This window comes from Canis lupus, chromosome 27, assembly GCF_003254725.2.
Source record: "Canis lupus dingo isolate Sandy chromosome 27, ASM325472v2, whole genome shotgun sequence".
Classification (NCBI taxonomy): domain Eukaryota; kingdom Metazoa; phylum Chordata; class Mammalia; order Carnivora; family Canidae; genus Canis; species Canis lupus.
Window position 1 is genome coordinate 11,397,060 of NC_064269.1, and position 26,096 is coordinate 11,423,155.

The window sequence follows — 26,096 nt, forward strand, 5'->3', positions numbered from 1 at the left end:
CTTTCTGGCAGTAGGCCGGCGTGCACTTGATTCCCTCGGGGCCAGTTCTGAGTCTTGCTGCTCCTGGTACAGCTCCTCGGGCTGAGTGTTCATCTTTCAGACCTCCTTATCTTTTGACCTCTACGCAGCCAGGCCTTGCGTTATGCAGTTCAGTGGAAGATACTTAGTCTAGACCAGAGAACCAAGAGATTTCTTTTTAATCAAGTGCTGATTTTACTGCACTGGGTTCAGTGTGTAGGTAGATTATGATGCAGGCATGCTAACCTGTGCCTCCTGCCTTTGCCCTCTAAGTAGCTGATGAGCTCCCTGGGGGCGGGGGGGGGGGTGGGTGGCGGAATGGGGCCATGTTTGTCATCCCTCCAGATGGCACACCTTGAGCAGCCGGTAAGGGGATGTTGATGGCTGGTGGTCTGCACCTGCACTTCCCACATTGTCAGCTGCCTCCCTCCCAGGAGGAGGAGGAGGAGGAGGAGGAACAGTTTCACTCCAACCACAGGAGTGCTCAGACAGTTTTTCCAAAGGCCATAGAATTTAGGATGTTCCTGACCTCCTATCTGCCATGTTTCCTAACACTGGCCTGCCTTTGACCCCAGTTTCTATCCAGTCTGCTCTGCCTCTGATCCATGACAGAAAATCCATGGAGAATTGAGAAAGAATTGGTGGGTTCATTCAGCTGAAGAGTTTAGGAGTAAATCTTGCTGCTGGCGTGTTGGAATCCCTGTGCTCAGGGATCCGTAAAGACTCCGTCTCTTCATCTCGAGGCCCATTTTCCTCGTGCGCTGGATTCGTGCTCAGGCAGCGTTGTCCAACATGGAGGCAGGTGTGCATACCAGCAGCTGTACCTGTCTGTCTTTCTCCGTAGTTCAGGAAAGTCCCAGACTGAGCTCATATGCCATCAGTCACACCAGCTACTGGCTAAGGGGGTGGAATGTTCCGGTTGCCTGGCTTTGAAGGGTCATGTGCTCTGTTCTAAAGCCAACAGGAGGCTTCGCCCATTAAAACCACCACAGAGTGAGAGTGGGGTGGGGGCATCTGTTCCCACAGAAAACCTTTTTTAGTAGGAAAAGGAAAGTGGATGTCAGGAAGACAAAACCCACAGATGTCTACCACAGTGTGCTGTACACATTTCTTTGGCCTTGTTCTGTGGTTTAGAGTCAGTGAATTTGGTCTTTCCCGTCCGTGAGGTAGGTTTATCCTCCTGGGACTATAAACCTCAGTTTCTTTGTTTTTGTTTTGTTTTGTTTTGTTTTTCCAGCATCCTCTTTCAAAACACTGCTCCTTTCCCCACAGCTCCGGTGGCAGCAGACATCAGGGTGTAAAATTTGGAAGGAGAGGCAGTCCAGCAAAGCCGGTAAGAGCTCTGACGAGTGTCAGTGGCTCCCAGCCCTGCCCTTTATAAGTCCTGTCACCCCCCAGACAAGTTACTAACCTCTCAGGCACTTAGTTACCTCAAAGGGCTGCTTGAGGAGCTGATCCATTATTATGTCTGAAGCTTTCAGCCTGGCTCTGACTTCTCGAAAATGCTTACTACACCTTCTCTGTCGCTACTGTTGTTAATAATCATAAAAAAAACCAGGGCCAGGCCAGGGTTGCTGGCCCCTCTGCGGGCACCCCACAGGCTGAGTGGCTCCAGCATTCCTCCCTCAGAGGGCTGGCCAACACCCGACTTCCTGAATTCGCACCCCCCCCCGCCACCCGCCACCCTGGGCCAGGAAGGTGTTTCTTCCGGCCTACCGCCTCCCCTCAGTCAGGTCTCACAGGCGGGTGTGTTCTCTTTTTTTAAACTGTTTTTCTTTTTAAGATTTTATTTATCTATTCATGAGAGACCTAGAGACAGAGAGGCAGAGACACAGGCAGAGGGAGAAGCAGGCTCCCTGATGCAGGACTCGATCCCAGGACCCGGGCTCACACCCTGAGCCAAATGCAGGCGCCCAACCACTAAGCCACCCAGGCCATCCCTTAGCCCCCCCCTTTTTCAAAGTGGATTTTGTCTGTTATGTACCATCTTTGCCAATTTTAGGTATTTTCTCCTTTTTAGTACAATTTAGGAATATAAGGAGGTGTAGGTCACATTGCCTATTTTTTATACAATCCCCCAAGTACTTTGAATGGAAACTTTATAAATAATGGCTATTTATAATTGTTGTCTAGACTTAACAAACGGTTATTTAACAGGCAACGAAATAATTTACTCACAGTTCTTATGCTATAATTACACACACCACACTTACGGGGCAAATGTTAGGGCCTGTGCTGAAAATATAAGTCTTGTTCATAGTGGCAAATTATTCTCTTTGGACAATGAAATTTGTATTCACTAGTCTGAAATAGCAGAACAAATTCACTTCTCAGGGATCGCATTCTTAGAGTGGAATGTCTAAAGTCATAAACTTGATCTAATCAATGCTGATGGAAGGGTATCAACAGAGTTATTTATTAGCTTCGAAATAATACAGTCAAACATTTTAAAAATACAGAAAAGAAAATAAGAGAACAACCATAATCCTGCTTCCCAGAAAACACTGTGAACATTTTGGTGTATATACTCTTTCATGCTTTTTTTCTCCTGTTCATGAATTTTTCAGGCATACAATTCAAATCGTACTGTACATATGTCATATGATGTTTTCAAATGTTAATATATTATTAATGACTTTCTAGGTCTAAACATTTCCTGTAGCTGCACAGTTCAATACTAAAACCAGTAGAAACTTGGGCTGTTAAGCACTAGAATGGTGGCTAGTTAGAATTAAGATGTGCTAGAAGTGTACAACCACACCAGATTCCAAAGGCAGTACAGAAAGGAGGATATCTTAATTTATTAAAATTATTTTTCTAAAGATTTTATTTATTTATTCATGAGAGACACAGAGAGAGAGGCACAGACACAAGGCAGAGGGAGAAACAGAGCCTGGGATTACAACCTAAGCCAGAGGCAGATGCTCAACCACTGAGCCACCCAGGTGCCCCTAAAACTATTAACTTTTATATTGATTACACGTTGCAATATTGAGTTAGATAAAAATATGTTAATAAGTTAATCTCACTTTTTTTTTTACTTTTTTAATGTGTCTACTGGAAAATTTTAAGTTACAAATATTCACATGCTATTTCTGTTGGATAGCACAGGTTCTGTGGTGTCATTTTTAGCTGCATAAATTTATATTTCATGAATATAATTATTGAACCAATTCAGTTCCATTATGTTGAATCTTCAGGTTACTTCTTATTTTTCAGTATTAAAATTACTTTCTGAACGCCCTCTATACAAATCCTTTTACACATTTCTGATTATTACCTTAGGATTTACTGCTAGAAGTAGAATTACTGGGAGAGCAGAAATTTTTAGATGAGAGATAATGTTACAAATAAATGAAGAAATAAGTAATCTTTTTGCTTCTCATTATTTAGTTCTCATTTTCCTTATAGAGAAAGATATGATTTCTGGTCATTAGCAATTGCTTATGTTAACTGAATCAAAAACACCTATAACAACTATATTCAAATTAATTTAACTTAGTTATGATTAAGTTTTTGAAAAGTCTGCTCTAAATTTACCTGTTATATGTGAATTGCTAAGTATAAGGGCTGGAATTCAGCATTATACTCCCTCCTAAATTAAAACACATAGACTTGGGGCAGCCCGGGTGGCTCAGCAGTTTAGCGCCGCCTTCAGCCCAGGGCCCGATCCTGGAGAAGCCCAGGGCCCGATCCTGGAGACCCTGGATCGAGTCCCACATCAGGCTCCCTGCATGGAGCCTGCTTCCCTCTGCCTGTTTCTCTGCCCCTCTCTCTCTCTCTCTCTCTCTCTCTCTCTCTCTCTCTCTCGCTGTGTCTCATGAATAAATAAATAAAAATCTTAAAAAAAAATAAAACACATAGACTTGAGGTTGTTGGTTGTAGACAAGGTACAGAGTCTGAAACCTTTCAGATTTGTCTCTATCATACTATGATGCAATGGCGATGAGCTTAAAAGACCATTTATCTGAGGCCCAACATATTTGATCTATTTTTGCATAAAGGCATAACCTAACACTATTTAACACTATTTTGCATTGCATATTAAAAGCAAAACCTTAGGATATTTAGCAATAGGGCATATATTTGATGAACAAAGTTGTACTTTTCTTGTAATATTGGATAAAATATACTGAAGTTTTTGCATAACATGGCCAGTAGAGCCTCTGTAAAACCTTCCCTCCTTCCTTCCTTAGGATTTTTGCATTTTGCATTTTTCTCAGGTGTCTCAGGGATTCTCAGGGAAAATGTCAGGAAACCTCAGGAGTTGCTGAACCCTCTTCCTCATCCCCTTGGTATTATTGAAGAAAATGCCAATTCAAGAAATAGAACTTATGTTTAACTTAATAATTTAGCGTTGTTGAAGATTTATTGAACTAAATAGTGACTTGAATATAATTTAGGGGGAATGATTCATGGCATTCTAAAGTATAAAAAGAAGTGTTTCTGGTTCTCTGTCAGTGTTTGATTTAAAATAATAAATTTCAGGGGCGCCTGGGTGGCTCAGTTGGTTAAGTATCTGGCTTTGACTCAGGTCAGGATCCCAAGGTCCTAGGATCGAGCCCCGCATTGGACTCCCTGTACCTCGGGGAGCCTGCTTCTCCCTCTCCCTCTGCCCCCCTACTTGTGCTCTCTCTCACTCTCAAATAAATAAATAAAATCTTCTTTAAAATTAATAAATTACATTGTCCACCAATGGAAGAAGAAGAAAGAAAAATCCATAATGTAATCCCACTTGGCACATTCTTCCTTTTTCCTAACTTTGGGTCTAAAGAATTTGAAGAATCAACCTCCCCAACCTCTAAGCAGATATTCCAAGTTGGATTTTTCTCCTTATAAGTGAGAATAAAAGACTAATTTTCAATAGAAGAGTATTCAAAACCACACACACACACAAAGAACTGTTGCTTTTGATAATGTTATCTGAGAGCCTACCATCTATACATTTTGGATCATTAGTTGCTTTATCTTCCCTCTGGAATAGGTAATCATCCAAAAAAAAAATGTTTACAGAGCTCTTTTATTTCTAATATGCAGTAAACTTTTCCCACTTTGCCATCTGATTGAGAAAGTCTTTCTTTCCATTTATTAATTTTAAAATGTGTCTTCATTGAACACAATCTATACTCTTCATGGTCAGCCTTTCAGTGAATGTACGTGAAAGTACAGTATGTTGTAGCATGGGATAGTTTTCAATCTCAGATCAAATATAGTAGCAGCAGATCTGAGATGACCTGGCTTCTGTAAGAATCACACTTTATGTGATATTCAATGGTGACATTTTAAATAAACGAATAACATTTTATTTCAAGTAAACAAGTAGCAAAGCACAAAAGCTTCATCCTTACTCTTATTCTAGCTTGACTCTGGGTAAGCAGACACACAGCTGCCATTTTGCCTATTAGAAGCATGAAAAAAAATTTAAAAGGTCGTTCATTTAGGTTTCTTTTAACTTGTGTATATAATTAATAGCTTAGTTTAATTCGATATTAAACCTTTGCCATCTGCAGGATTATCGTGCCCTAGTGACATAAAAGTTCCATAGGAACATGTTTAATTGAGTAATTAAGACTACAGAAAATGCTTCCAGAGAAATATTTTGATTACAAATAAAATCAAAGTAAAATATCTAGTTTTGAAGGACTAGGTATTTTTCCTAATTTAAAAAAAAAAAACCCTGCCATTCATTTTAGTGTAATTTTGTAAATGTTTCCATGTGTAATGCCACAGAGCAAAAAGTCTAAAACTAACACATTCGTCCACTACAAAAAAAAAAAAAAAAAAAAAAAGGAGCAGAGTAAGAGAGGCTATTTTCAAGATAGGCTTCTCTTCGTAGTGGGACTCTAGGGGCAGAGAATCATCTCTCAGCTTCTTCGTGGAGATTTATTTGAGATGTTACAAGACCTGTCTTCTAACCATGATGATGAAGAAACCGTGCAGTCCTTTTTAAAGCTTAAATAGCACAGCCCATCCACACGCTTACTGTATAGCTCACACATACATATTAGGTATGTGATTATTATTTCTTGATTTCATTCACACATTCGATAGATTTTTTTTAAAAAAGGACTTTTTTTTTCATAGCAGTTTGAGGATCACAGCAGAATTTAGAGAAAGGTACAAGCATTTCCCATACACTTCCTGCCCCCACACACCCACATGCACCACCACCACCCCCCAGCATCCCCTGCTAGGGTAGGGACATTTGTTACAGCTGATGAGCCTACAGTGACACTTTGTCATGCCCCAAAGTCCATAGTTTACATTAGGGTTCACTCTTGGTGTTGTACATTCTATGGGTTTAGACAAGTGTGTAATGACATGTATCCATCCGTTTGTATCATATGGAATTTTTTCACTGTCCTCAAAATCCTCTGTGCTCTGCCAGTTTGTCCCTCCCCACAAGCCCCTGGCAATCACTGATCTTACTTGCTGTCTCTGTACTTTTGCCTTTTCTGGAATGTCGTGTAGTTGGCATCATAGAGTATGTAGCCTTTCCAGATTGGCTCCTTTCACTTAGTAATAATCATTTTAGTTTCCTCCATGTCTTCTCATAGCTTCATAGCTCCTTTCTTTGAGCTCTGAATAATATTCCATTGCCTGGATGGACTACAATTAATTTATCCATTCATTTACTGAAGGACATCTTGGTTGCTTCCAAGTTTGGGCAGTTATGAATAAAGCTGCTATAAATATCCATGTGCAGGTTTTTATGTAGACATAAATTTTTAATCCCTTTGGGTAGATACCAAGAAACACTAGTGCTGGATCATATGGTAAGAATATGTTTAGTTTTGTAAGAAACCACCAAACTGTCTTCCAGAGTGTACCATTTTTCATTCCCATCAGCAATGAATGACAGCTCCTGCTCCACATTCTTACTAGCATTTGATGCTGTCAGTGTTCTGGATTTGGGCCATTCTAACAGGTGTGTCAAGGGATATTTTCTGAGCATGGACTATAGGATATCAAATGGAGTTTAGCTGTTGGGGTGCTTGGGTGGCTCATTAGGTCCACCCAAGCTTGATTTTGCCAAGTAGGTCTGCCCAACTCTTGATTTTGGCTCAGGTCATGATCTCAGAATCGTGGGATTGAGCCCCACATCAGGCTCCACACTCAGCCTGGAGTCTGCTTGAGAGTCTCTCTCCTTTTCCCTCTGTCCTTTTCCCTACTCGTGCTTTCTATAAATAAGTAAGCAAAATCTTTTAAAAATTTATTTTTATTTTTTTTAATTTTTAAAAAACTAAATATAAAAAAAAGGACAAATGGAGTTTAGCTGTTATACAGTAATCTAGCCTTCTCCATGGGGGATACATTCCAAGACCCTAATAGATGGCTGAAACCTTGGAGAGTATGAAACCCTGTATATATTATTTTTTCTATACATACCTATGATAAAGTTTAATTTATAAATTGGGCACAGTACGAGATTAACAACAACTAATAATAAAGCAGACCAATGATAACAACATAGCATAATAAGAGTGTGAATGTGGTCTCTCTCAAAATATCTCACTGTCCTGTCCTCACCCTTCTTGTGGATGATATGAGATGATAAAGTGTGTACATGACGAGGTGAAGTGAGGTGTAGGATGTGGGCAGTGTGATGCAGCATGAGGCGACTGTTGACCCTCTGGCAGTGTGTCAGAAGGAGGATCATCTGCTTCTGGACCCAGCTGACTGTGGATAACTGAAACCACAGATGACAGATAATCTGAATACATCAAATTCTACCTTATTGATAGAATATAAAAATTTCTGGCAAATCAAAAACAAATTTTTTAAGATTTTATTTATTTATTCATGAGACAGAGAGAAAGAGAGGCAGAGACACAGGCAGAGGGAGAAGCAGGCTCCATGCAGGGAGCCCGACGTGGGACTCGATCCTGGGTCTCCAGGATCATACCCCAGGCCTAAGGCGGCACTAAACCGCTGAGCCACTGGGGCTACCCTTCATCTCTTTTCTTAATTGTTTTAGTCTCCTGAATGTGTAGAGGTGATGCTTGTCCACAGTTTCACATTGGACACACGATCTTTGACTGTCACCCCTGTGTCACCTCAAGCACCATAGACTATGTTTTATAATGAAATGACATTTAAAGGCAGATACAAAGCCAGGCTGTCAGTATTACATTCTTTTCTTTTGACGTATGAAGACTTCTTGCAAATGCTGTTTTTTCAAAATTTAGGAGCCCTCTTGAAACAAGTATTTTTCCTTGCCACAGCTAAGACTTAGGTACAAATGTAGCTTTCCCATATAAATTTGAGAAAACTTGTACTTTATCCTTTTTAGTTGCTTTATGGCAAAAAAAGATAGTAAAAGTTTAGATAGACATGAAATAGTACAGAGTATATATAAAATATTTCACAGATTATGTATCATTAGATACAGAATTAGTTACCTTTTTCAGTATTTCAGGACATACTTCTTTTTTTAAGATTTTATTTTTTAAGATTTTATTAATTTATTCATGAGAGACACAGAGAGAGAGAGAGGCAGAGACTGAAATATTTCAGTATTTCAGTATTTTCAGTATTTCAGGACATACTTCTTTTTTTAAGATTTTATTAATTTATTCATGAGAGACACAGAGAGAGAGAGGCAGAGACACAGGCAGAGGGAGAAGCAGGCTCCATGCAGACACCTGACGTGGGACTTAATCCTGGGACTCCAGGACCACGCCCTGGGCCAAAGGCAGATACTAAACCGCTGAGCCACCCAGGGATCCCCCCAACATAAATACTTCTTAATCACATCTTACTTATTTCACAAATTTTCTTTTTTTAATTTCTACCATTTTCTTTTTCAAAATATTTTATTTACTTGAGAGAGCATGTACTCATTACTTGCATGCATGCTCATGAGTGGGGAAAGGGGCAGAGGGAGAGGAACAACCAGACTCCCCACTGAGCAGGGAGCTGGACATGGGGCTCCATCCCAAGACCCTGGGATCATGACCTGAGCCGAAGGCAGATGCTTAACCGACTGAGCCACCAGGCACCCCTCTAACATTTTCATCTCCATTTTATAAACGAAGAAATCAAGGCACAGTTGGGTTCAGAAGATTCAGGTAATTTTGAGACACAGTCCACTACTTCATTTGCTTTGTGCTTAACAAAGTCAACGAGCAAGCATTTATTAAGTTCCCTCTCCATGCCAGACACAAACCAAGTCTTCTAGGGCTCCCAGTGAAGTCTGAATACTTGTCCTTGTCTGATCCAGGGCTTTGGATAGTGCTTCCTCCTGTTTCCTGCTAAGTGAATCTTGAGTTCCATCTCAACTTCCACCATGGAAAGAGGGCAGAGGAAGCAGTTCTCTTCTAGGAAAATTCTACATTTCCCCGTGGCTGCATATGACTTCATCTCTTTTCTTTTCTTTTTTAAGATTTTTATTTTTTTATTTTTTATTTTAATTTTATTTTTTATTTTTATTTATTTTATTTTAATCTCCAGGATTAGGCCCTGGGCTGAAGGCAGCGCTAAACCACTGAGCCACTGGGGGCTGCCCTTCATCTCTTTTCTTAATTGTTTTAGTCTCCTGAATGTGTAGAGATGATGCTTGTCCACAGTTTCACATTGGACACACGATCTTTGACTGTCACTCCTGTGTCACCTCAAGCACCATAGACTATTGGTTCTATCTGGGAACCGCCCTTCCAATCATCCTGTCATCCTCCTTGCCATGCTTAAGGCATCATCATCATTATTTCACAGCCTCCTACATGGTCTTTCTGACTCTCCTGAACCATTTTCCACACTGTGGCCATGGTCATCATTCTAAGAGGCAATTCTGATCATGGCCTGACCCTGTCAGAACATGCCAGTGGGTCACTACTCAGGAGAGTTCACAGGCAAGTCTCTAGCAGAGTGGTCCCAGCCCACTTCTGCATGCGTCTCTATACACCATTTTTGTACTTGTGCTCTATGGAACCTCCTCACTACTCTCCAGGTAGGAAAATGCCCAGATTTGTCCTCCTTATTCCTAAAGGACATTTCCATCACTCTTTTGCCCTCTACATTACTATTCCCGTTCCAGTGTCCAGAACCCATGTCCTTAACCACTGTGTCTCACTATCTTTCAAACAAATATCTATTTAAAAAGGATCACAACCGATACAGAAGAATTTTAATATAAATATTTTAGAAATGTAATAGTGGTTAGCACTGACAATTTTTATTCAGTGGTTTAACTTCAGTTCATCTTTCAGTATTTCAGGAACACTTTAAATCTATTGGATTAGTAGAAAGATTACGGGGAAAAAACCCTCAAGATTACATAGCTAAAATTCAGGTGCTTGCACTTACCAGTCCTTTGTTTCTCTATAACATGCAGTGCCCTAGAGTAGCCTTGATTTTCATAATCAAATACTCTATACAAAACAACATTTTATAGAGCTTCTGTATTTCAGATGTAGTTGCTGTTTCAAATTACACGTATTGCATAGGTCATTTTAGTGGAAATAAAATTAGCTTAAAGATAGGAAGTGCCTTTGATTAGTTCAGTGAAGCCATGGTCAATTCAATTAAAGTGTTAAAATATATTTCAGAGGAAAGAATGTTTAGGGTCGTAAATTAATTCAACACAGTTGTTCCTAACCACGTACTATTTGCCTGGGAATGGGTACTGTGTTTGGTACTTTGAAGATAAATGTTATTTACAAAATGCCTAGTTAATAAAAACTTGCTTCAGAATGCTATGTTTGACATCAAAGATCTTTATTCTGAACTTTGTGGTTGACAAGGTTTAATTTTGTTTAAGTATGGGATGGGAGAGTCTTGATGGATAAGTTTGCATATAGATAAAAGTTACAGGCTTATCCAAATCACCTGTTCAGTGTTTATAGCTGTATTTCCACCTGTACTACATAATGTGACCCTAGATTTTTACCCTTTAATACACCTTGAGGGCTTGTATTTATAATTGGGCATTTCTTGAGCCATCTGAAACACTGAGTATGTGAACGACATGTGTGACATGTGTGAAAATCCACTGCCTCCATCAGAGTGTCCCTCCTTTTCTTTCTTGGTTGTTGGAAGACTCAAGAGACGTGGTTATCAACTTATGTTGATATATATCAACTTACGTTTCAAATGGAGCTGGGAAAAAATGCAGTAGCATGAAAAATAGTCCGTTGGAATATTTACCAGGTGACCTCGCTATGATGTAGCACAAAAAAGACCTGGTTCCCCCCATCTTGTCCAAAATTTAAGAGTTGCCCTGCACTTCAAGAAAATTCAGAAAATGGGCATCTTGGGTAACCTTTAAATGGCTATTCTAAGTTTGAAGGGGACTTTCAGAATAAATCAACTTTTTTTTTTTATTCTAAGAAGTTTTTGTTTTTTTTTTTTAAACTCCTACGAACTGCTCTGGGACTTGGGTAGCCTTCCTGTTAAAATGGCTGTGGATAAAATGGACAGAGGAGCACAAAGCTTGCTTTCTTCAGGAGAGTTCACTGAAAATTGTTAGATCCCTTAAGATCAAATTTATGTAACGTATCCACTTTAAAAATAAATTTGCCAATTTCTTGCTTTAAAGAAAGATTCTATGTGCTAATGAAAAAAAAACTAAAACTTTGTCCAGCCACCAAAATAATAAAACTCACTTGAGGCAGTGGTGGGTTTCCCATGGCAAAATGCCACATGCGGTGCTATTAACATTACCGAGGCCATCTTAGCCTCAGATGTACACAGCTCTTATTTTAAAGTTTATAGAATCTTTTTTGGCTGTGTGTTACATTTATTAAAACAAGATACGTTTTCAGATAAATAGCCTTTCTGTTGGCACATCTAGATGGTAATTTTGTGGATCATGCTGTGATATAATTTAGAAACCAGATTGACAGTACCTAATTTGCAAATTTCAAGGCTAAGATACAGCCTAGATTATTGGAGAAAAAAATATCAGTCAAATTTGTGCCACTTTGTTCTGATTCTATTACAGATGGACTATAGTCTTATAATTCCACATTATTCTAGTTGTATAAGTGAAGTAGAAAGTGGCCGTCCTAAAAACCACTGATTTCACTTGCAATATTTATATAACTAAAACCAAATTAGCTTGTTTTGAGGGTTATTATCTTACTCTTCACTGTTGGTTTGTAGAGATATGGTCTTCATAGAAGACATTCTCAATTCTAGAAGAAATGGGATAGGTTTCAAGAAAAGCATTTCTTCTGAATTTTGCCTGGCTGGTTAATTTCTCCTGTTACCTCTTTTAACTAGATTCTGTTTACAACCATTTTGAGATTGAATTACATCCTAATTGAAAGGTATTTTCCTTCATCCATTAAATATATAATTAGTAAAGAAATACAATTTTTCTCAAAATAAGGCTTTAATGTTTTTCACCATCATTCTTTTGACTTTCAATTATATAATTAATATTTATACTAATGTAATATAAATTGCCTAGATGGATTGTAAGATATATCTTTAACTCATTTATCCTTCTCCCAGTAAATGTCAGCACACGTCATGGTATTATATCTGATTCAGATTGTGCACATACTGAAATTTCTTTGAAGCTCTCATTCAGGTTTGCAATACCTCAGATACCTCACTGTATTATTAACCAGCCAGATTTGATCAATAGTTTGATGTTCTGCCTAAATTAAAGAACTTTAAGTTAAAAATCTTTCAAATTGAAAATGTATTGTTAGATTAATGTAGACAGCACATGAATTAAAAGGAGGCCTAAATTAAATTAAAATAAAACAATATAAAGAGCCCTTTGCCATTGGCCTTGTTCACATCATCTCCCCACTGTGCTAAGCACTTTCTATGCATCATCTCATTCAATCCCCATCACAACTCGGTGAAGGAAATTTTACAGTTCCATTGCATAGTTGAGGAAAAAGAGGCTAAGAGAGAATGGAATGACATGTTCCACATCATGAAGTTGGTAAATGGGAGAGTCCGCATTCTAACTGTCCTACTGCAAAGTCCACTATCTGTTAATTTTCTCATGGACATTGTCCGCCAAGGCTCTATCTGTTTCTTTGCCATATTTTAGATTATGTTGGAAGAGTGTGGTGAGAGACTCAGTGCCCAATGTGTAGTAGGAGACCCATCCGTGTTCCTGTGGAGATTCCATATAACCTTCTTACTTCAATGACGGCAGATCCATCATAAATCTGGTAACCCATAGATTTGGGTGACCTTCTAGTTTATCATCCAGACCTGGCCACTTGAGAGGGTGAAAGAAGGTGTTGTCAATAATCGTGCCTAGAAAAGAGGCACAAACTAAGATTTTCTGGGGTGAAATAGGACATATGGTTACCCTACATAAGGCAGCGAGCGGTGGCAAGAAGGGGCACCACAGCAGCCATAGGGGCAGGCAGTGTTGCAGGTAGAAATATACCATGCTGCACTACTGCTACTGGTAGGGACAAGGAAGATTGATAAATTATGGTTTAGATCAGTATTTCTCAACTTTTTTTTTAAAAGATTTATTTATTTATGAGAGATAGAGAGGCAGAGACATAGGCAGAGGGAGAAGCAGCCTCCCCACGGGGAGCCGGATGAGGGATTAGATCCTGGATCTGAGGATCATTCCCTGAACCAAAGGCAGACACTCAATCACTGAGCCACCCAGGCGTCCCTCTCAACTCTTTTTTAAATCATATGCCTGTGTTGCTAAACACATGGGTCTTCCTTTAATGTAATTTGAATTGCTAAATAAAGTAAATGTTGGGTTAAAGCAGTCACAGCCATGGTTCAGAGTTCAGCTTTGTTTTTAAGGTCTCCAACTTCGCCCCACCCCTTTTAGCTTAGCTACTCCTTCTGGAGGTGCTTCCTCACCTACCATATCCCTGGTTTAGAATTATGGAGACTAGTTTTGTGTAAATGTCCGTCCAGCTGGGGATTAGTCAAAGAATAGGCCATTTTACTAAGTGTAGGAATGCTGTTTTGTTACCTTCACCACGATTGGTCAATATTTGCTCACCCAGATCAGAGGAGGGGATGGAGTTGATCAAGGACATTGAGCCACAAAGGTCTGAAGAATCTCTTCTAGTTGATAAAAGTCTACAGCTAGTTCTGAAAATTCAGTAAATACCTTTTAACCACATAATGGAGGCAACAGTTTAGTTCCCTGGAAAGTGCTATGAGAAAAGTGGTACTAGGAACTTGTCACATTGGGGGGTCTGGGGGGCTCAGTCAGTTGAGTGTCCAACTCTTGATTTTGGCTCAGAGCCATGAGATCGAGCCCCAAGTCCGACTCTACACTGGGCATGGGGCCTGTTTGGGATTTTTTTCTCCCTCTCCCTCTGTCCCATCCCCCTCCCGACAAAAAAAAAAAAAAAGAATTTGTCATGTTGAAGAGAGTTTTCAGTATTATAGATGATAATGATTACTAATTGAGGGTCATGTACCACAAGAGAGAAATGATGTAACCCTTCTTGCAACATTTCAGATCTGACTTTCCTAAATCAGGAAATTATCAATTATGAAGCCACAGTGCACTGCAGGCATGGTGCTTTGTATGTGTTAATCACCTTATTGCCCACAGCAACAACATCATAATGTAGGTGCTATTATTGCTGCCATTTTAGAGAATGGGAAACGGTGGTACTGGGAGCTAGCACAGCTGGTGAGCAGCATAGCTGTTAAATGAACCAAGATTATCCTGTGAATAAGTGCAACTTCTAGTTTATCAGAGCCTACAGGGATATTATTGCTAGCTTTTTGAAAAGTATAAGATGTATTATTCCTGCCTCAGTGAGAAGATGATTGCCAAATAAATTTCAAGATCATTTAACTGGATGGTAATAGTAAGTATAGTTAAGTTTTAAATAAAAATAGGATTAAAATTCATCTTATAACTTTTATATTGGTGAATTTGACAGTATTTTAGTTTTAAAATTGGAAGACAGATGCAAGGACAAATATAGGAAAATTAAGGATGACTGAGCTATTTTTAACACTTTCAAATTAAGACGGCAGCTGTTGTTAGTGTCAGAACTTAAATAACTTTGCTTCGTTAAAAAATCCATAACATATGGATTTCAGCATGTTGTATACTTATTGTTTGTACTTATTAGGGAGAGACACTTCAGTTGAAAAAAAATGAGAATTTCTCCAGGGTCCAAAAAATCATTCTAGTTAGCAGGCAAGCAATCATAGTGTTATCAAGATATCTATCCTCAAAAATGTTTGATGCTTTTAATTTAACCAATATTTACAGTAAAGCCAGTTTTCATGCTAATGAAATGAAAGCATGGTATCAGGCTGGGTTTTAAAATCTCTTATTTTTAGAATTACAAGCTCAAGTCTAGAAGAGACGTCCTGAGACTTCTCAACTCCTGCATTGAACTCCAGAAATTCATGTCTATCTGGTGGGCAGAAAGAAATGCATCTATTATGTAGAGGAAAACCATCTTTCAGACTACCAAAGAAAATGACCCACTTTTCTTCTCAAGTGCCCGGTTGGTTAAGTATCAAAGGATACATTTGCCTTTTATCAACTGAAATTCCTCTCCTCTCCCTTCAAACTCAGACTCAGGGACTGCAAGGTGTCCTTGAGTTAGGAGGATGCATTGAGGCTGGTAGTTGGCCTTAAAAACCAGCCCATGGAAGAAATGAAATAAGGACCCCTGGTTAAAGATGGCAAATTGAGTACACATATTTGGCTCTGTCTTCTTTCAAAATTTCACTAAAATAATAGTAAATAAATTATCTTTTTAAAAAAAGAGATGACCCACACAACTGAGGAGAATGGGAAAGAAGACAATAACTAATTTGGAGGCTGAAAACAGGATAATTAGTAACTGATTTAGAAGACCCAAGGCGGGGGCATCTGGGTGGCTCAGTCGGTTAAACATCTGCCTTGACCTAAGTCATGGTCACGGGGTCCTGAGATCGAGCCCTGTGTTGGGCTCCCTGCTCACTGGGAGTCCACTTCTCCCTCTCCCTCTGCCCCTCCTGCAGCTTGTGTGCACTTTCTCTCTCTATTTCTCTCTCACTCTCTCAAATAAAAATCTTTTAAAAAGGGGCATGGGGGAAGACCCAAGGAGGCAGATCCTAATATAGAAGTGGAGAAAGTTGAGAAGCAGTCTGAGTTATACCATAGAACTCACCAAAGGCTCAAGAAACTATACTTAGGTGAGAGAAGAACAGAGTTTGTCTCGCCTCTGAGGCAGTTGAGGGAGAGGTACCTAACCAAAACCAGAGGAATCAGATAAGACGCCTCAACTTGGCTTCCATGTTTTCCATCCAGGTTTCACCCTGTAGACAGGAATCTGGTTAGCTGAACGGTGGGTAAAGATGACACAAAACTAAAGATACTGGGATCCCTGGGTGGCTCAGCGGTTTAGTGCCTGCCTTCCTCCCAGGGTGTGATCCTGGAGACCCAGGATTGAGTCCCGCAATGGGCTCCCTGCATGGAGCCTGCTTCTCCCTCTGCCTGTGTCTCTGCCTCTCTCTCTCTCTCAGTCTGTGTCTCTCATGAATAAATAAATAAAATCTTAAAAAAAAAACCCAAAACTAAAGATACTGACTTTGGGGGTTCCCCAAGGAAACACCCCAACCTATAGTATCTTAGTTTAGAGTGAAGACAGAATGAAAAAGCTCCCTTTCCTTGGCCCCAACCTCCTAAATACAGATAGCTTACAATCAGCTTTTTAGTGAAATATGAACAGATAGTGAAGGATCATCAGATACTGGAAGAAATATCTAATATGAAATGAGCAGAGAGAGAGAGAGAACAGGTAGGACAGATACTACCTAGGGTGAAAAACACTTAAATATAAATTTAATATCATGTGGGAAAGGAGAACATATTGTACCCAGCAGGCAGGAACCGAATGCTACAAATAAGGAACCTTCATGGGCGAATGAAGGTGCTCTTAGAAATTAAAAATAAGAGAGAAGAAATGGAAACCATTCACTGGAAGTCTTGGAAGCTACAATGTAGGAAATTTCCTAGAAAGTAAAAAACACTAAGAAATGCAAAACAGGAGAGAAAAGGTGAGAAAGTTGGAAGTCTGGTTCAGGGGATCCAGCATCTAAAAAAGGAGGAGAAAATGAAGGGAAGGATGTCACCAAAGAAATAATTCTATAAATTTTCCTGAACTGTAGGACATGAATTTCTGGATTGAAAGGCCCACCAAATAGCCAGTGCAGTGTTTGAAAAGAGGCACAGGCCGAGGTGCTGACGCAGGTAATTTTAGAACGTGGGGAATGTAAAGGGTTTTCTGTTTCCTCCCAAAGGAGGAACAAGCAAACAGGTTTCATGTAAAGGATGAAAAATCAGAATGACAACACTAAAAGCTAGAAGATAGCAGAGCAGTGCCTCCAGAATTCTCGGGAGAAATCAGTTCAGGCTTAGAATTCAGTAATCCACCAACTTCCATCATTTGAAGTTAAGGGTGGATAAAATGGAATCGCAGGTGTGCAAGGTTTCAACAAGTTTAACTCCCATGAAAGGGGCATGGAATAGAGTGAGGGTAGAAGTTAATAAATAATGTGTTTTATTTTTATTTTTAAATTTTTTTATTGCAGTTCGATAATGTGTTTTAAAAAGAAAGAAAGAAATGGGTTGCCTGGGTGGCTCAGTCGGTTAAGGGTCTGACTCTTGATTTTGGCTCAGGTCATGATCTCAGGGTCAAGAGACGGACCCCAGCATCAGGCTCCAGGCTGGGTGTGGAGCCTGCCTGGGGTTCTCTCTCTTCCTCTCCATCTGCCTCTCCCCTTCTGTCGTGTGTGCACATGCGCGTGCTCTCTCTCAAATAAATTTATAAGTAAATGAAATCTTAAAAGAAATCAAAATAGTAATATCTCTGTGCTACCCAGAGTAAGTGAAGATAGATAGTAAAAGAATACAAAGAGATGAACGTGGTTACTTTGGGGAAGCAAAGCAGGAGAGAAACAGGGGACTGATGTTTTTCGAAACAAGCCTTTTAGAATTGTTTGAATTTTAGACTATGTGCTTGCGTAATTTCAATGAAACTAAATTTCAAAAATGGAATCGGCCAGGATGGACAAAGAAACTTTGTTCTCCTTTTATTTTGGAAATGGGGGTCTTAAAAAAAAAGAAATGGGGGTCTTTCAATTTGATAAGTCCTTTGGTAGTACGTAACAGATAAATTGTTCAGATTTCATTTTATCTCATCAGCCCTTGAATTTCCCAAGGTGTTTCTGTTGGTCTGCATGCATTAGGGAAGGCATTCTTTGTGGCAACAATTAAGCTGTATTTGGATAACCATTTCTTATGGGAACCCTGACAGGAGATTCAGGGGTTAAAAAAAAAAAGATGAAGGTTTCTTCTTCTGTTGAAGAGCCATGAGATAGAACTATCTGGTGGGGGATCTAATAGTTTCCTGGAATCCACAGAGGAAAATATGAAATGCAGAAAAGAAAAGGTTCTTAAATCCCAGAATAGAAGATGTAGTTTCGGTTGCTGCAACCTGAAACTAATTGCTTTTATTAGATCATTAATGTTTCATGATTTGGGGATATATTTGTATACCATACAACTGTTCGGCTATTTTATTGCAACGATGATGCCCCAAAGGATTTTGAAAAGCAACAAATGTATTTTGGAATGGTTATAGTCTGGGGGCTACTGCATACACTAAATTGAATAGCTTCCTAATATACAATGAGATTGTGGCTGTGTTTTATTATTATTTTATAATAATTTTTTTAAAGAGATCCAGTAAAGATTTGAGAGAGAGAGAGAGACATAACAAATGAGGAAACCATTGAAGATGCAGAAAAATCCACAGGGAATAGATCGTGAGTCACTTCAGGGCAAAGAGCAGCTCTACCCTCCTTGATACCAGTGCCCAGTGTAGCTTCTTATAGGCATTTACGTAACAAATACTGATCGAGTACCTACCATGTTCCAGGTTCTGGAGCTACATCAGTGAGCAAAATGGACAGAAATCCTTTTGTTTGCGGAGTATACATACCTAGGGGTGCAGAGGGCGGTGCGAGGAGCCAGGGCCAGATGAGATGATGGTGTGAAATAATAATCCGTCAGATGGGGCTAGGTGCTATGAAGATAAATGACTCCAGAGAAAGAGCCGAGGAGCATGCAGCAGAGAGAGGGCGGGGGATGCACTGTACATGGGGTGGACGTGTAATACGTACACTGAAATGTTGACGTTATTTCTTGGCAAGGAGAGACCCATCTATCTCTCTGGGAACTTTGAACCTTTTGTTTGGTTTATAGTAGGACCATCTTGTTGGGCATTTAGCACCTCATTAGGGGTGAAGCAGAGACAGGAACCTAAAAAGAACCAAGACACTGGTGCTGGAAAAGCATAACCTTGGTGAGGGTCGAGTGATCCTATGAAGAAGAAACAGATTCCAGTTTCATAGACCTCACAGTCTTTTTGGTCCCTAGCAAGGCCACCAGGCCCTTTGCAATGTACAAAGGATTCCCTATAATCATGGGAAGTTGTTTGCTTGTTTTTGAAACACCCCTGGCATCCTAGAGTGTACAAAGCCAAGGCACCAGCTTTGAAAAATAAAGAAAACCTTACAACTTAACCTTTGATCCAGAAGAGATCCCCATGTAGCCTCCTTTCCCCCAGTTAGCGTCCTATTTCCAGCATGGCGATGCCTGAGTTTCTTTGATATACTGCTATTTATAGATGTCTCTACTACATATCTCCCCAAAAAGGCTGGGGAATCTCAAAGGTCAGCTTTTAAATCATTTTCACAGATACTGGATTTCCATACCCTTTCCCCCATGGACCCTGATTTGGGAATATAGGCATTTATTTTTGATTTTCAGGGAAGTGAGACAAATGAAGCCAACAGGTCAGAGCCTCCCCCAATAAGGCCAGACCCTTATAGAGAATTCAATAAATTCTTCTTTCCGTTAACCTCATACCTGCAGGCTTTCCCTTTGCATCTTGCAAGCCAGTATAGTCTTGTAATCTGATTTTTATCCCCATCCGCAAAATCCGTGTGGACCACCTGCAGGTTATTCTGGGTTATTTGTGGACATAGTTCTCTTTCTCTCTCTCTCTCTCTCTTTCTCTCTCCCTCTCTCCCATTCTAATTATGGACTAAGGATGCAACCCCTGAAGTGGAACTGCATCCCCCATCCTCCCACCCCACCCCCACCCCCACCACCTAACCCCAGCAAGCTTCCTCACCCTAGTAGAGTAATGAGACCCTGTCTTTTGAGAACACAGTGTATGGAGTCAATGGTGTTTAAATTGAAGCTTTCCCCTGACTTTATTGGTAAAGCCAGAGAGTCCTTGACTACTCTGCAGGCACAGTGCCCTTGACTATCCTGCCTGGCCTTTGTTGTGGGATGAGCTGTTGGACCCTGTGTGTAAACAGCACAGTGAGGGGCAAACTCAGGGCATCCCCTGTGCAGGGCCTGCTTCTTTTGAAGTGTCTGGTGATTGAACCATTGTCATGCCAGTCAGAGGAATCCTTTGTTTTACAATGGCAAGGCTCTGAAGAGCCAGCTGATAAGACTTTGGGACCCTGGTGTGAAACTGACCCTTTGAACTAGGGAGGATCTTTTCAGATAAGCAGGCCTTGGCATTTTTATCACACAACTTTTTATTAGAGCTCTTAACGGAGCAGGTTAGTGTCATTGCTAGACGTGTAGATAAAGGTTTTATAGGCTCTTGTGTAATAACACAGAGATGTAGGACACAGACCATTTTCTTACGAAAATGCAAACCTTGCAAGTGCCCATCTCAATAAAGATTTGGGGGAAAATAGCATCGATTCAGGGAATTCATTTGTTTACCCATTTTATTTTATTTTTTTAAGATTTTATTTATTTATTCATGACGGGGGGAGGGGGGCAAAGACACAGGCAGAGAGGGAGAAGCAGGCTCCATGCAGGGAGCCTGACGTGGGACTCGATCCCAGGTCTCCAGGATCAGGCCCTGGGCTGAAGGCGGCGCTAAACCGCTGAGCCACTGGGGCTGCCCTGTTTATCCATTTTAAAAAATTAATTATACCAAGTATAAAATACAGATGAAAGCCAATTAAAGATTTTTTCAAGAAAATGTTATGCTGGGGCAGCCTGGGTGGCTCAACGGTTTAAGCGCCTGCCTTTGGCCCAGGACGTGATCCTGGAGACCCAGGATCGAGTCCCATGTCAGGCTCCCTGCATGGAGCCTGCTTCTCCCTCTGCCTGTGTCTCTGCCTCTCTCTGTCTCTCTCTGTCTCTCTCTCTCTCTCTGTCTCTGTCATGAATAAATAAATGAAATCTTTAAAAAAAAAAAAAAAGAAAATTTGTGCTTTCCAACTGGAAAATGATTTTGATTATCTTTCAGACCAAAAGGCATGAATTATTTCTTAGGAAAGGCCATTGGTAGAATGGGAAGCAGAAAAAAAATGGGATAAATGGTGGTCATTTTTTAATTGACATTCTAATATCCCGAGTGTTCCACATCTTGGATAGTCTCCTAAAATTACTTGTATTCATCATTCAGCCATTCAGTCACTCAACAAACCTCTGTCCTCCTCTTCCTGGAGGGTGTTAGGCTAATTCTTGGATATAGGACTGAGCAAAGCAGCCATATTCGCCATGCTCCGAAGTCTTCCAGCCCAAAAGAGACCACAGACATCACACAAATAATTAAGGGGTGAACAGAATATAGTAGGGAAGTGACAGGTGCTGTGGGAACATGCTTTTTGAGTCCCTTAGAACTTTATTCTGGTGTGTGCTTTAAAGAAAGAATTTCATTTTCCTTTTTCATCAGTTCTGTGAGAGTTCCCATGTTTTATGTTCAAGTTTGCTTTCCATCTTTTCCTTCACGTTAGCCTAAATGCATCTCTAGACAGTTTCCCAAAATAGAATTTTCCATTTCAGACTAAGGAGTTGCAGATGAGTTAGAGGATTTAGGGTCCATGCCTGGGAACTTTCATTTGAAGTTTTAAACTGTCTAAACCAAAAAGAGACAAAAAGGGGTTGGTGTGTCTGCTCAGACTTCCAGGCACATCCCTGTCTGTGGTCTTCTCTGCAAGAGCAATGCTCACCGCCAGCAGGCTGCTGCTTTCAAAGGGAATAAGTGCAGTTGTTTTTACTTCACCCCTCTGGGGTATAGCAATGAATTTTAAAACAGCCTGTTGGTTTAAAATGGCCCCCTATGTATACAGCTGACCTCCAGTCTTAGGTTTTCTAAACTGGAGAAATCAGAGAATTACAGGATATCACAGTCAAAAGACCTCAGAGATCATCTACCACTTTGAGGATGAGAAACTGAGGCCCAGAGGGTAAAGATCTTCCAGGCAATTGTCGGCGGAAGCAGAAGTACAATGACAAGCCCTGTGTCTTCCTCTCCATCCCACACTCCAGAGTGGAGCACCACAGCCTCCCTGGGGCCCTGAAAGTGTACCCACTCCCCCCTCTGAATTAATCCTTTTCCTTTTTTCAATGCTTTTTTTTTTTTTTTTTTTTTTTAATGCTTTTGATACTTTTCTGCCCAACTGTGTTTCAAGCCAGGCAACTCTGAGATAATTCCCAGTTGTTTAACTTAGAGCATATTTCTCTCCCTATTGTTTTTCCTTTAAACAAACAACAGGCAAATAAACAATAAAGCCATTTTATAATAGCTCCCTAAATAATAAGTACACAACGCTCTGAAGAATAAAGCTATTTGTGCCACAGTTCTGTATCAATGAGATCCGTTGATGGATTTTACATTTCTAATTTGGTAGATGTTATATACCCACGTATTAAACTGTTGAGCCCAGACCAATAAAGGTTATCCTGAAAACCGTAGTAGGGATTTACAGATTTATTACCACTTGCCTTTTTTCCCCCCTCAAACAGTAGCTCATTTGTGGGAATTGCATTACACATAATGTTCAGACATACTTCGGTTTTAAGCCAAAAAAAGTTCAAGGTAATGGTACAGGATATTCTAACAGGAAAATATGTTGTGCTAAGATTATTGCCATATAATAAACTTCATAGTGCCCTTAAGCAGTATGAGTATGGAGGATCCTTTATAAAAATACTTAGTCCAGGGCCAACATTCCACCCCTTCCCCTTTTCCTGTTGCCTCCATCGGAGCCACATTCTCCATACTTTTCATTTTCCACCGTAACCAGTACAAAAGAAGGACTCTTACATGTGATGATCCTTTTTAAAAATGTAAAAAGTGTTCTCAATCATCATCAAAATGTACTTGCACTCTCATTTGTTTATACAGTTAACTTTTGCAAAACCCCCAAGTGACAAATTGATGGATTAATTCAATGAGATTGACATAATTGCATTTCATACCCTGATAAAAATCACACGGGAACAGGACTGGTAATCTAATCCTACTGTGTATCCTCAGATATGTTTTTACCTTGTTCTCTGGCTAATGAGGAAAAATTAATACTGTCAATATTGCGATTCAGCCTGGTGATAAGCTTACATATCATCTATCACATGACTAGCCTATAGTCATCTTCTCTTTCTCCTGCATTAAATCAACACAGATGTGCTGGCTTTCGAAATATCTGTCAACATCATTCATGTTCTGCCTCCTGCTCAGTGCGATGCAACCTTCATCGATGGTGTGATGGGGAAGGGATGTTAGTCCCTCCAGAAGTTCTCCTTACAGTAATCTACTGCTCGCTGCAGAAAATTCTCCCGTGCAATAAAACAGTTAACTGGGGGACGGTAATTAATTTACATCAATGGGAATAGCACTTGCCTCAAAAGCTTCAGGAAAGTGCACTTTATGCATAGGAAATGTGCTGAAACTACAAAAAAAAATGCATAATTGAAATTAAGCATTGCATGTCCCCAAAATAATGTGTTTAAATATTAGATGTGCAATGGCTTTACATTTCTCATTTCATTGTTTTTTTTTTTAACAACAACAAAAAACCTACAAAATTTTGTTCATGAGAAACCATGGTTTTTCAAAGGTTTTGTGGATTAAAACCAGCAGCACAGCCACACCAAAAGACCAGTTTAATATATATATACACTTAATATAATAAAAGAGGAGTTATGTTTCATTTAAGAAAGGCTTGTTAACTGAAGTGGGTCACATCCCCAAAATGGCATTTATCCTTTCAGAACTTTTCATGAAAGAGATCTGAGGGTTCACTCATCAGCATGACTGCTTCATGAGCAGGATCAAAGACCTTGTTGTGTCCAAGTAGAATTTCCCATTGACTACTCAATGAAAATTTAATATAGCTCCTCATTCTCCTTCCACAAATTTAGCGTTGTCTTAGGAGAGCTAGTTAACCAAAGTGGTGTCCTACAGATCGGTGGTTCCTAAACCTAGTTACAGAGAGACAGTATGAAATGCACATTTCTGGGTCCTAACTCACACTTATGGAATCAAAATCTATAGGAATATAATCCAGGCATCTGTAGATCTTTTTTTTTTTTTTTTTTTAAGAGAGACTGAAAGCCCAAGCAGGGGTAAGGAAGGGTAGAGAGAGAATCTTAAGCAGGCTCCATGCCCAGTGCAGAGCCCCACTTTATCTCACAATCTTAGGTCATGACCTGAGCCAAAATCAAGAGTCAGTCGCTTAGCCAACTGAGCCCCCCAGGTGTCCCGCACGTGTACATCTTAAGGCTTTCCAGGAGATTGCCAGCCAGCGCAGCATCAGTTGCTCTTTAATCACCAGTGGTATGGATAACCTAATTCCCATCCGTAATATGTAATGGCAAGCCCTCCTGCCCCATTCTACAAGTAGAATTTAAAACCCATGAAATAGACATTTTTGGAGTATCTGTGTAGGACAAAACGGTTCCACCTTCACTGGGAATTACTGGCCTGCAGCCTAAAACACACACACACCCAAATTCAAATCCATCTATCCCCATGGATCCATGGTCCAGGGTGGATCCTTGGCAGTCACATTGGATTCTCAGCCCAAAAGTTGGGATGTGGCCATTTTTTAACCTCATAGACTGAGGAGCCACAGAGTCCTGTTTTGCAAGGACTGAAGTGTTCCCTAGAAAGAAGCAGAGACAGGAAACGGAGGGAAATATTGTTTGGACATTGGAGGGACTCCCATTTCTGCACTGCAGCCGTTTTCTGAGCTTGTGCCACATTCCATGTGGCTTTCTGAGACACTCCTGTACCCTTCCAGTGGACTATCACTCCCCACCCTGGTCCTCCTTACATTAGTTTGGTTTCTGTCACTTGCAGCCCTAGCATCCTACCAAATACAAACCTTATTCAGTAGTTTCAACACAGTCCAGGTCATACTAGCATAGCTTCCTCATGTACCTGCCCAGCTCCAATGCCCCCCAAAGGGAGAAGTAACCCATCTGGGGAATCAGCTCCAGGGTGACCATATTTTCTGTCCATTAAGTGTGCTTTTCTGGAGGCAGGTACCCTTTTGTTCCTCATCAGGACTTTCTCCTTAAAGACACTTGAATTCTAACAGAGCAGCTTTCCCACTCTGCCCACCAAATTTCCCTGAACAAGAGGTTTGCTTTCCTGGCACTGTGCCCAGGACTCCTGTCCAGGAGACAAGCCTCTGAGCTGATCCTGGCTCTGTTTTCAGAAATCTGCATTCAAGTGTTCCCATCCCTTGCTTTTTAAGTGCCCTCATCTTGTATGATGTAGACTTTTCCTAAGACCCCACTTTTCTTTGCATCTCATTTCCCTCTTTAGAAAACCATCAGCAGATCCCACTTCAGTGGGATTAGTATTTGGAACTTCTCAAATCCACGTATGATTTGTCTGAGGAAGTGGGGTTTTGTTTCTGGTCTTTGCTGTGTACTCGGAATTTAAACTAGATATTTTTCTCAAACCTCTTTTCCCCAAGAATTCCCTTTCTCACATAATTAAATAACCAGAACCGCCCCACCCACCCACCCACCCCTGCTTTTGAATTATAAGCAAAGAGACAATGGGAGGACTATGGAGAGGGATTTGTGGACGTGGCAGGAACCTCAAACGTGACCTCACCTTCATCCCTCTCTCTATTAAGTGAGTTGAGTTAAGGTATAAAGAAGGTGTTGGGGGACGCCTGGATGGCTCAGTGGTTGAGCATCTGTCTTTGGCTCAGGGTGTGATCCTGGGGTCCTGGGATCAAGTCCCACATTGGGCTCCCCTCAGAGAGCCTGCTTCTCCCTCTGCCTATGTCTCTGCCTCTTTTTCTGTGTCTGTCATGAATAAATAAAT

At 40.4% G+C, this 26,096-nt stretch overlaps 1 protein-coding gene and 1 long non-coding RNA gene across 6 annotated transcripts in view; one reads left to right on the plus strand and one right to left on the minus strand.

Annotated features, from left to right (window-relative positions):
* The window catches only part of LOC112678193 (uncharacterized), a 37,895-nt gene extending 18,831 nt beyond the window's left edge, over window positions 1–19,064 (minus strand). The window contains exon 1 of the long non-coding RNA XR_003147416.3: window positions 18,930–19,064. This is a non-coding gene — a long non-coding RNA (uncharacterized LOC112678193). The remainder of the gene's footprint in view (window positions 1–18,929) is intronic.
* PRICKLE1 (prickle planar cell polarity protein 1) overlaps window positions 1–26,096 on the plus strand; it is a 110,940-nt gene that overhangs the window by 48,602 nt on the left and 36,242 nt on the right. The window contains exon 2 of one of the 5 annotated variants that reach the window (XM_025477287.3): window positions 1,291–1,351. The exons of the other annotated variants lie outside the window; for them this stretch is intronic. The gene's annotated coding sequence lies outside the window, so the exon portion shown is untranslated. The remainder of the gene's footprint in view (window positions 1–1,290; window positions 1,352–26,096) is intronic. 5 annotated transcript variants of the gene reach the window in all.